The sequence below is a fragment of the Martes martes genome, assembly GCF_963455335.1.
Source record: "Martes martes genome assembly, chromosome: 5".
NCBI lineage: Eukaryota > Metazoa > Chordata > Mammalia > Carnivora > Mustelidae > Martes > Martes martes.
The window spans coordinates 94680033-94692032 of record NC_137892.1 but is presented as its reverse complement, the minus strand read 5'-3'; the positions used below and the strand labels follow the sequence as shown (position 1 = coordinate 94692032).

Here is a 12000-nt window from a genome sequence, read left to right as displayed (position 1 = left end):
TGTGATGGAGGCCCATTCTCCGTGCACATTTGGTTAAGAGTTGCCGTGCCACCTCTTGATGAAATTGTTTCTGCGTGGTCCACAGAATGTGGACGAATGTTTCTATCGCGGGGACCTATCTAGCACAATTCCCCGTGCACAGGCTTGCAATAAATTTAGGAAGGGAACCGATCAAAGCTACTGGCGCTGTTTTTCACTCGCGGGAACCCTCGGAGGAAGCGACACCTAGAGGAGAGCGGAGGAGAGCGGCGGCAGCGCGATTCATCAATGTCGGCGACAATTACGGGAACGAGGTCGGCTGGACTGCGTGGGGGGGCTGACTAGTAGGGCGACACGGAGACCCGGCAGGGCCCGACTCCCCGGGGACCCAGGAACTTGAGCTCGCGGGCGCACTGCACGGGCTGCTCGCCACGTCCCGGCCACCGTGAGAAATCCTGCTGCTTGCAGCGGGTTTCTGCCCTTGCCAGAGTGGCGGGCGCCGAAGTCCTCAGGTGGCAGGCCGTGGGCCAGTGCGCCGAAGGCGCCGCTTCGTCAGCTCAAGGGGGCCGCTAAGGCTCGCGCAGCGCTCGGCCACCAACTCTGGGCGACAAGTGCCCAAAGCGCAGCGCTCTGTCTGCGTCGCCTGAGTGCCCCCCAAACTTGAAACCGGTCTCTTTTGCTGGTGCAGAGAGGGGCGGAGATCACCCACTGCACAAGCTCTCTTAGGACCAAGCTCCCTGCCGGAGCGTGCCCCAAACAAACTGCTCCCCAGCGACTCCTCAGCAGGGAACACTGGTCGCTCTCTTGAAACAGAGACTAGCTGGACAGAACCCGAGCCGCGGGCCTAGCGGAACGAGGTGGTGGCCCGGTCCCTTCTCCTCAGCCTCCGCCGAGCCCCAACGTGCAGACACGGTGGACCTCGGGGGAGCGACGGCCAGGCGGGGCGCAGCGGGCCCTTCGGGCTGCAGCGCGGACATGCAAGTTTCCCCCGCAAAGCTGGAGGTAGGAGGCAGCGAGTACGCGCGCTCCGCACCTTAGCCCGGGGCCAAGGGCACCGAGCCCAGCCGCGGGGCTGCCGCTCGCCTAGCTCTCCGACGCTGCTCCGGGGCCCGAGTACCCGGAGCAGCGCCTGCGGGGTCTCCGAGCCGGCGCGGGCTGACGGCTCGGTTCTGCTTCGCGCGCCGGCCGGGTCACTCCTATACCTACTGCAGACCCGGGCCACCAGCCTCCGCACCCCAGCCTTTCCCCGGAGTCCTGGCCGGGGCCGTGGTAGCCCCGGCGAGCCCGAGTCCCATGGTCCCGTGCCCGCCGCCCGCCAGGGGGGCAAACTTGGCTCTCTGGAGCCGGCGGTGAGGACAAGCGAGCGCCCGCGCCGGGCCCTGCAGGGAGACGCGGGGCCGCGGGCGCCGGGACCCCAGCGGGACGCAGCGGGACCGGCTGGCTGGCGGCGGCGGCGGCTTGGCACTCTCCCCGCGCTCGCGTACCTGAGGTGGCCGCGGCCGAGGGAAGACCAGGTGGCCGGACGCGGTCGGCCGGGAGCGCCTGTGGCAGCGGTCGGTCTCTCCGGCTGTCGGCGGGTCCCGGACGCGCAGGAGGCTGTCTCGACTCCAGCTCCGTGAACCGCCGCTGCCGTACCACCGCCGCCGCGGCTGCCCTATTTCTGCCGCCCGGACCGGAGCTCGTGACGTCACCCTCCGGGCTCCGCCTGCCCAATCGCCGCCACCTGTGCGCGCGGCCCGCCCGCCGCTCAGACCCGCGTGGGGCCCGCCGCAGGTGCGCGGAGCAGCCGGGCGCGCACGCGGGGCGCGAGGACTCCCAGAGCTCGAGGGCGACCTCTGAGGCGGTGCGCTTCAGCCCCTGGCTCTCTCATAGAGATCTGCAGGCCCTTTCACTCCCCAACACACCCCTCTCTGCAGTCCTCCGGCTCTTTCGCGGGCCAAGCTCTCCAGCCGGTGCTCTCAAGGGGCACAAGTGGTCTTAATCAGCCGCCATAGCTGTGGAGCCTAGGCAGGCCAGTACACCTTGCCCTTAGACGTGTCCCTGGAGGCTAAGTGAAGTGACACGCCCCCTCGCTGAGAGCCAACAACCTGCGAAAGAACGAAGTTTTTCTCTCTCTCTTCTGACTCTGCCCTCTTCCAACTGGAGAATTAACAAAATCTTGGGCATACAACGGCAGTCCCAGGTGATGTGGGCTTGGCCTGGCCAAGCTGTGACAAAGAGGGTGCCCTATTCTCCCTTCAAACGAGACATTTTCACTGCCCTGACTTCATCCCCAAGCCTGGATCTCTGTTCACGATCCAGAACTTTTGGAGACTCCCAACCCAGTCGTCATTTGCTTTCATTAATTGACCTAGAGATCAGTCTTGGTGCCCAAATAAACTGCAAACACTTTTGTAACAAGTAGCACGCACACACACGCACCCCAACCAGTGGTCTATCTATAGCCCAAGTCTGGCATCAGATTTAGGAGTATGATCCTAGCTAGACCAGGCTGTTAGTAACTGATGGGCAGGAGACTTTCTGGGGGACTGCCCCCTGCTCTATGTGGGCACCAGGTTGTGCAGTAGGACAGTGTCTGGTTTATGCCCCTGTGATCTCTTCTGGCCTGGATGAGAGGACAGAGGCCCAGAGACAGGATTTTCCTAGGATAAGTTTAGTTAAATATCAAGAGGAGAGGAAGAATAAGGAGAAAAGGTATTACATTTGCTCTTTCCTTCAACAGATATTTACTGAGCCCCTCCTATGTACCAGACACTTGCTAGGTGCTGGGAGGATGGCAGTGGGTGGACCAGCATGGTCCCTCCCCTCACACATGTTTCTGTCTGGGATCACCTCTCTCCCTATCATTTCCCAGCTTATAACCCAGGCCAATCATATCTCTGCTATAAGTATCAGTTTCCCCACCAGCAAAATGAGGAGTGCATGAGACCTGGGTGACTTCCAGGTGTCCATCGTTGTGACTTCCCACTTGGAAACCATGATGTGGGCTCAGAAGGACAAAGGCCATTCCATCCTCCATGCCCTAGGGCCTTGGCAGAAATGATGCTCTCTCATATTTGACCATGAATCTTTGCCAAGGCCATCCGTGACTGAACCCCCAAGGCTGGCTTGAAGCCAGATTCTCTATAGCTGGACTGGGGAAAGGATGGCACTTTCCATCCTGGGAGAGAGCGAAGAAGGACTGGACATAAAAGGAAGCTGGGGAATTTGGAGATAGGCTATGTCTCCTTCTGAAATTTAATTCTAAGTCCGTGGACAAGATGGAGCTCCACAGCTCAGAGACTGGGTTTAGCTCCCCTCCCACACTTTGAGGTGTTTGGAAAAGCAGATTTCAGTTCTCTGAGCACATAGTCCCTGAGTCAGCCTAGTGGCCCTATTACATAACCAAGGCAGGCCTTGGCGTGTGTCTTTTTAATAACTCTGGGTCATATGTAAACCAAGGTCTGTAGAGTGACCGAGCTCTGAAATAGCTCTGTTTAGTGCAGCAAACAGGGACTGGACTTCCACAGACTTCTTTGGCTTCTCCAAGAAGGGGGGAATGTAGCTGCCACAAACCAGATGTGCAGAATATCCCTTGGAGAGAAAGGTAACATCTGAAGTGAGCTATTGTGACTACTGTGCATAAAATAAGTGTGGAATTAAAGTCACCTTGGAATAAAAAAGGTGAAGTGTGAATGACAAAATAAAACAAACCTTCGGGGCAGCGGCATCAGATGCCAGCAGACCTTGACACCTCTATGAATTGCTCTGTGCTTTGACCTCTCAGGGCAATTCTTGGTTGAATAATAATACTCCCCCAACATGGAAAATATGCTAGACTCTACACAAAGAATGTGCTTGCAACCCTGCTTCAGAATTTGCAAGCATACTGATGCTTCTCAATGGCAAACTGGGATGATTGGCCAGAAAAACGGCGGGGAGGTGGGGGTAAGTTTTGAATTCATGTAATTCAGTCAGTTTGGAAGGAGGAAGTTAGAAGGAAACAAGTTCGGATGACTGCCTCCAACCCCCAGTGTAGGGGATTGGGAGCAATTTCCTGAGACAGACTCAGAGACATGCTAAAGGAAGTGAGCGCTGTGTTTTCGCAAGATCAGGAAGTTCAAAAATCTCCTATAGATATTTACTTTACCAGTTTTAAAACTTTCTTCTATTTCTATTCTTACCCAAAACACAGCAATATGATCAAATACTGCAGCCAAACAGTGGGTCTCCTACAGGTCATTCCAGCGTGCTGTGGTACATCAGGTCGTGCAGAGAGACCCCAGAGCCACAGGACTGGGAAGAAGCAGGGAACCTCCTTGAGGTTCAACCACAAGTTTCCCTGTCACTAGCCATGGGTCAGATCCCCCCTGGGCTGGTCAGACAGCGCCCAGAAACACCTGTCAGCAGCCAGACTCGGAGGGCATTTGAGAAGGTAAAAGGCAGGAAAGGGTCTTCCTGGTCTTGCACAACTGAACACTCTGCTGCCTGTCTGAAAAACATCTGGTAAAATCTTCAACCCAAACTTTGCAGTCAACTGAAGAACCAGTCTGGCTCTCTGGAGAGCCCCAGATAGAAAGGCATGAGGGCCAGTCCCTCTCTTGCCTCTGCCATATATTGACTGGCCGGGCGTCTCCAGGCCTAGTGTCTTCATGTCTCAAGTGGGACTTGGAGGTGGGCGGGCTGGGAGGCAGTCATACTCAGTCAGTTCCTGAGGCCATTTTCCATTCTGCAAGGCCATGCCTTTATTTTGCTAGGACTTACAGAAGTGAGGGCCACTCTGCTCTAAGAAGAGCTGTGATGTAAAGGATTTTTCCAGGTTTTCTTAAATCATGGTCCACTTAGTCATCAAGAAATTAAGGGAATGGCAGCAATAAATTAAAAATTCTAGACCTAAAATCACACTCAGAAATAATTGTTTAACTTTAATTTAGGGATAAAAGTAGCCAGCATGGAGTTTAAGTAAGGTATTCTTTCAAAATGTAAGTGTGACTTGGGAAATTTCTCAAGGCAATGACGAAGCGTTGAAGAATGAGGATTTTAATTAGGAAGCTGGGATGAATGAAAAGCCACAGTGAGGGAGAGGGAAGAGTGAATGGGTAAAAGTGGAGAGCATGAAAAATAAAACCCTTCACCGTGGTATTAATCCAGAGACAGAAGTCCCATCCGCCTCCCAGGGCCTAGGCTGAGGGTACCAGCGGCCTGAGGAAGCCCCCAGGTAGGAGGAAATGAAGCTGAATCCCTTGTGGAAGATGTGTGCACAGGGAGAATGTGGACTGACCAGTCCAGGCCTCCAAGCCACAGAGGACCACCTCCTATGGGGGACAGGGGAGAGAGATGAAGTGGGATGACAGGATGAAGGCAGGGGGGCAAAGAGAGGGGCCAACCTCCTTACTCAACCTGATTTATTCAGACTCAAATTTTTGCCACAACCCCATTTTCCAGCTCATCAATATAGAGCTGTAAATAACATGCCAATCGAAAAAAATAGATCATTCAAAAAGATGAGTGCTCACCTTATGGACATCTCATTCCTGTGAATATATGCTCCCCTCAGATGCACAGGCAGTATAGTGGGGCCCGTCTTGAGTATTCTGAAGAGCACTGAGCCAGACGAGGATCTGTGAGCTGGGACCAGACTTAGCTTATACAGTACCCCAAATCTGAGTAGCCACACTGACCACTCCACCTCCACCCCCATACCCTCCACTCTGCCCCTACCCTCAACCCCACTTGTCCTGCTTCCTGGCCCCTCGGAGCTGTTCCCACAGCCTCAGAGACAGATCCCTCTGCTGTTACTGCCACCATCTCAAACCAAGAAGCCCTCCTTGCCCCCCACATGTGGCACTAACTGACATGGAGTCACTGGCCTCCATCCATGCCTGTGCAGTGGTCAGACTAGCCCCCTGGGGGCTCTGGTTTCCCCATAGGCTGCCCTCAGGAGCTGTTCCACCCAACACAGAGGGGTGGAAAAGGTCATGACAGAGGGGAGGACTTGACCAGCAGGAGCTGGTTACAGGAGGAAGCCAGCAGGTAAATTCTCCCTTCCTTCCCTGGTTGGTCTGTACTGAGATACAGCGTGCCCTGGGTCCTGTGTAAGGACAACCCCAGAGACGAAGCCCTGAGCTACATGACGACAGAGCTGGGCCTTCCGTATCTGCTCTTTTTTCCTCCTTGTTCCTGCTTCCTGGGATTGGACTCCTCCTCACTGAGGTGCTCTGTTTTCTAGAGAATGCAGAGGAAGGAAGGAAGAGTGGTGACTCTTTTCAAGAGGGCAGCTGAGAATTTCTCTCTGAGGATGAGGAGGTGCTAAGAGCAGAGACATGAAGAAATGAGGGAACGAAGTAGGACAAGATCTAGTGGGGAGAACATGCAGGCAGAAGGCACACCAGGTATGAAGACCCGACTGGACGTGAGCGAGGCTGATGTCGCTAAACAGAGGGACCAGGTGGGCAGTTGTTAAAGAAGGCAGGGAGGTGGCCAGGGCCAGATCACTTAGGGTAGCTAAGCCCCTCACACACAAGGACTTCAGATCTGATCTGATGTGTAATGGGAGCCACTGGAGGGTTTTGGGCAGGAGAACAACATGATCTACTGCAGGTTTTGAACATCGCTCAGGCTGCTGTATGGAGAAGAGACTGGGCGAAGGGCAGGGTCTGGTGGAGTGAGGGCAGTCAGCAGATTTTCAGCTGTTGAGACATAAAGGCTGGGTTTAGCTCATTCTCCTCACCAGCAGCACACCAGCTCCTCATGTTTATTGATTGCTAACTGTGCATTAGGCACTGGGCCTAACCTTTTGTATGGATTGCATCACCGAATTCTCTTAGCACCATAAGGTCCCCATTTGATAAGAGAAGCTCATAGAAGTCACACAATTTATCCAAGACAGTTTGTCTCGCAAATGGCAAAGCTGGGATTTGACTCTGAGTCTGCGTTCATAATCACTATGCAATGCTTTGTCACTTACACACAGAGTGTATGTATATGGCAGCTAATACGTATCTCAAAATACATGTCCTACAAACAGGTGCCTAGAGAATCTTCTGGTCTGAATCTGGTGTATTTCCTTAATTGTCCTCAACCTGATCCCTTGAAAACACAATGCAGAGTCTTTCTCTCTCCTCTGCCTACAGAATGTCAGTTCTGTTCAGCATAGTCATAGTCGAAGCCAATCATTGGGCTCCTGTTCTCTTTGCAGGAACTGGCTAAGAGGAGAGCAAGGAGCCCAGTCTGGCCAAGGACGGGTGAGAGAAAGTCAGTTGGAGGGATAAAAGGATGCACAGGGGAGGGGATGTGGGAGGAGAGTGGGCGGGGAGAAGTGCCTGCATGGCTCAGTAGGTTAGGCGTCCAACTCTTGGCTTCAGCTCAAGTCATGATCTCATGGGTCATGGGATTGAGCCCCCTGTCTGGCTCCATGATCCACATTCTGGGAGTCTGCTTGAAGATTCTCTCCCTCCACTCCTCCTGTCACTCCTGCATGCATGTTCTTGCACTCACGCACTCTCTCCCTCTAAAATAAATATATCTGTTAAAAATTAAAAAAAAAAAAATGCATGGGAAGAGATGGTGACTCTTTTCTTTCTTGATACTATCATTAACTACAAGGGTCCAGTAGGCCCACAGTCACCATCTTGTGAGCTGAAGAGCAGCGAAGTTGACCATGAAAGATGGCAGAACAGGGAAAGAAGCTAAGACCTTATGGATGCCATTGAACTGCTGAAATCACCACTTCTGAAGCTGCCCTATCTCGGGTTCTTATTTTCCTCATGACTTAAATCAGTGGAATTTGGATTTGTTCTTACTTAAAGTAGAAAACATGGCAAATGAGAAAGAAGCGTAAATGTACATAAAAGCCTGATCCATTATTTGACTGCCTTTAGACACACAATATGAAAGATTAATACTGTCATCATCCCACTTCATTTGTCTAAGGACCCCAGGCTAGTCAAAGGTTGAAGTCCCCAGACTCTAATCCAGAGCTCACAAAGAGAGAATCTTCATTTACAGAGAACATTTAATTGAGCAGGACCCTCCATTTTCTAATTGCCCTAGATAAAAGGCAGCAGACACATAACAAGTGACACATACAGGACACTTTAAAGCTGATAAGTGCACACACATGCGTCAGTCACCACTGCCTACCCAGAAGTGACTCGCAGACACTTCTCACTACAACCATCCTCAAGAAATCTGAAACTGGTTTTGCCATTTTTGTGTGGCCTGTGATGAGTGAGTGACTTGAAATCTTAAACAAGGATATCGTATTAAATATTGTATTCTACAGTCTGCTTTAATGCAATCATTCATAATATACATAATACACAGTCATTACAAAAAATTCTGCTTTGTATCATTTAACAGTGAAGGCACAATGTTTAATTTTATTAAATTATATAAGAGAAAATATAATTTTCATAAACATGCTAAAAATGAAATGTCATCTCTTGTTTGGGGACTGAATGTATACTAAAAAATACTCTGGGATTTTACTCCATAATATAGCATCAAGTCAAGGAAAAACTGGTTTCCAAGAATCAATGTATGAAATTCTGGAATTTTATGCTTAAAAAACTATGGTTTTATTTTTATAATTTCCATGTTTTGTTTATAAATGACAGGAGGGGAAAGATTTCAGGCCTCTATTTGCAACCACTCTGCAAATAGCACGTTGTGGGTGTGGAAAGAGCCTTTATTCTCAATAAATGAAAAGCCAAATTGGACATAATTGTCACTCTATTTTCTCTCCTTAACACTGTTTTTGAAGTACCAAAGACATCTTGATGTTCCGTAGAAGAGTTTTTATCAGATGAATGTGATTTACAGATTGGTGAAGGTAATTTTAAGTAAGATTGTAGTCTTCCCATTTTTTGCTCCTAATTATCTTGTATTTCATTATCAGGTTCCTTATGTTTCTAGTCTTTAAACACAATCTATTATGAGCAGAAATCAAACATATGTCTAAGAAGAAAAACAATTTAAAATATAACAGTCTCAACCATTCTGTGTAGCCAAGAAATAAAGGGAGCGATAGAGCCATGAACGTCCTCATTTGAACTCCACCTAACTGCGTGTGTGCTCACTCGTTACACACCGACAGGCTTGCTGCCTTTTCTTACAAACGTGAAAGAAAAATTAAACAATGTATCACGTATTGATTTTTAATTAAAACTTCCATTCTGAAATCATTAGAGATTTTGCATAGAGTTGTAAGAAATACCAGAGCAATCATGGGTACTGCTTACCCAGTGTCCTCCAGTAACGACATCTTGTCAAACTATCATGTCATAGAACAACCAGAATACTGCCACTGATGTAGTCAAGATACAGAACCCTTCATTCACCCCACGGACCCCTCCTATAGCCCTTTCATAGCCACAATCTATCTTCCATCTTCCTTCCCTCTGCTCCTACCCTCTCATCCCCAACCCCTGGTGACTGTGAACCTGTTCTCATTTCTGTAATGTTATCATTTCAACAAAGCTATAAAGGGGATCATACACTATGTAGTCATGGGGGATGGTCTTTTTCCACTCAGCATAATTACCTCAAGACTTGTTTGAGTTGTTTCCCTTGTCAGTGCTTTGTTCCTTTGTATTACCGAGTAGGATTCCATGGTATGCAAGAACCTCATTGGTTAAACCACCTGACTTGTTTCCATTGGGGGCTCTTACAAATAAAGGTGCCATAAACATTTCTGTACAGGTTTTTTTTAAGAACATAAATTTTCACTTCCTCTAAGATAAATACCCATGAGTGCAATTGCTGGTTTGTATGAGGGTCATATGTTTAGTTTTTGAACAGCCAAATCATTTTTCAGAGTGTTCTTACCATCTGACATTCCCACCAGCAATGCATGAGTACTTCTGTTTCTCAACATCCTTGCCTGTATTTGCTGGCGTCACTACTTTTTATTATAGTTGTTCTGATAGGCATGTAATGATATTTCATTGTGATTTTAATTTGCATTTCCCTAATGGCTAATGTTGTTGAACATCTTTTCATGTGCTTATTCTTGATCTGTATAGTCTCTTTGGTAAAATGACTCTTCGTGTCTTTTGGCCATTATCTATTTGGATTGTTTGGGGTTTCTTTTTTGTATGTTCATTTTTTTTTTCTGCTGTTGAGTTTCGAGAATTCTTTATACACTCTAGATACTAGTCCTTTATGAGTAGGTGGTTTGCAAATATTTTCCCTCAGTCTATCGCTTGTCTTTTCATCCTCTCAATAGGGTCCTTTCCAGAACAAAAGTTTTTAATTTTCATGTAGTCAAATTTATCCATTTTTCTTTTTACAGATCTTACTTTTGATGTCAAATCTAAATCCAAGATCCCAAAGATTTATTTCATATAAAAGCTTAAGAGTTTTACATTTTATATTTAAATCTGTCACCTCTTTTGAGTGAATTTTTGTACAAAGTTTGAAACTTAGAATAAGGTTCACTCTTTTCCTTAGAATGTCTAATTGTCCCACATCATTTTTTTGAAAAGGCTATATTCACTCCATTGAAAGTCTTTGCATCTTTGTAAAAAATCAGTCAGGCAAGAACTGCAAAGTTCCTAAAAAACCAAAACTGTCTAAAAAAGAAGAGCAAAGTTGAAGACTCATACTTCCTGATATCAAAATTTACCGCAAAATTACAGTAATCAAAATGGTGTGGTATGGGTATAAGGACAGACAATATAGACCAATGGAAGAGAACTGAGTCCAGAAATATACTTCCATGGCCAAATTATTTGCAGAAAGAACCCATAACTATTCACTACAGGAAGAACTGGGTGTGGATCCCAATCTTACACCATTGTAAAAATTAACTCAAAACTGATCACAACCTAATGTAAGAATTAAAACTGTAAAACCTTAGGTGGCTCAGTGGGTTAAAGCCTCTGCCTTCGGCTCAGGTCATGATCCCAATGTCCTGGGATCGAGCCCCGCATCGTATTCTCTGCTCAGCAGGGAGCCTGCTTCCTCCCTTCTCTCTCTGCCTGCCTCTCTGCCTACTTGTGATCTGTCTGTCAAATTAAAAAAAAAAAAAAAACAAACTGTAAAACCTTAGAAGAAAACTTTCCTGTTTACCTTTCAGGTGTAAATTTTCATGACCTTGGTTTTGGCAATGGCATTTTCAGATATGATCCCCAAAGCATGACAACAAAAAATAAATTGGATTTTTTCAAAATTTAACATTTTTATGCACTTAATGCAAGAACATAATCAAGAAAACGGACAGACCATCTACAGAATGGGAGACAATATTTGCAAATCATATATCTGAGAAGGGATTAATATCCTGAACATACACTCCTAAAAGAAATTGAAGAAGACACAAAAAGATGGAAGACCATTCCATGCTCTTGGATCGGAAGAATAAACATTGTTAAAATGTCTATACTGCCCAGAGAAATCTATACTTTTAATGCCATTCCGATCAAAATTCCACTGGTATTTTTCAAAGAGCTCGAGCAAATAATCCTAAAATTTGTACGGAATCAGAAGAGACCCCGAATTGCTAAGGAAATGTTGAAAAACAAAAATAAAACTGGCGGCATCACGTTACCTGATTTCAAGCTTTACTGCAAAGCTGTGATCACCACGACAGCATGGTACTGGCATAAAAACAGACACATAGACCAGTGGAACAGAGTAGAGAGCCCAGATATGGACCCTCAACTCTATGGTCAAATAATCTTCGACAAAACAGGAAAAAATATCCAGTGGAAAAGAGATGGTCTCTTCAATAAATGGTGCTGGGAAAACTGGACAGCTATATGTAGAAGAATGAAACTTGACCATTCTCTTACACCGTACACAAAGATAAACTCGAAATGGATAAAAGACCTCAACGTGAGACAGGAATCCATCAGAATCCTCGAGGAGAACATAAGCAGTAACCTCTTTGATATCAGCCACAGGAACTTCTTTCAAGATATGTCTCCAAAGGCGAAGGAAACCAAAGCGAAAATGAACTTTTGGGACTTCATCAAGATCAAAATCTTCTGCACAGCAAAAGAAACAGTCAACAAAACAAAGAGGCAACCCACGGAATGG

General features: G+C 47.6%; 1 protein-coding gene across 2 annotated transcripts in view; it reads right to left on the bottom strand.

Annotated features, from left to right (window-relative positions):
- Positions 1 to 1668, bottom strand: part of FSTL4 (follistatin like 4) — a 407996-nt gene extending 406328 nt beyond the window's left edge. The window contains exon 1 of one of the 2 annotated variants that reach the window (XM_080804096.1): positions 1464 to 1668. The gene's annotated coding sequence lies outside the window, so the exon portion shown is untranslated. The remainder of the gene's footprint in view (positions 1 to 1463) is intronic. The other variant, XM_080804095.1, reaches the window with a different exon arrangement.
- Positions 1669 to 12000: the final 10332 nt, after the last annotated feature.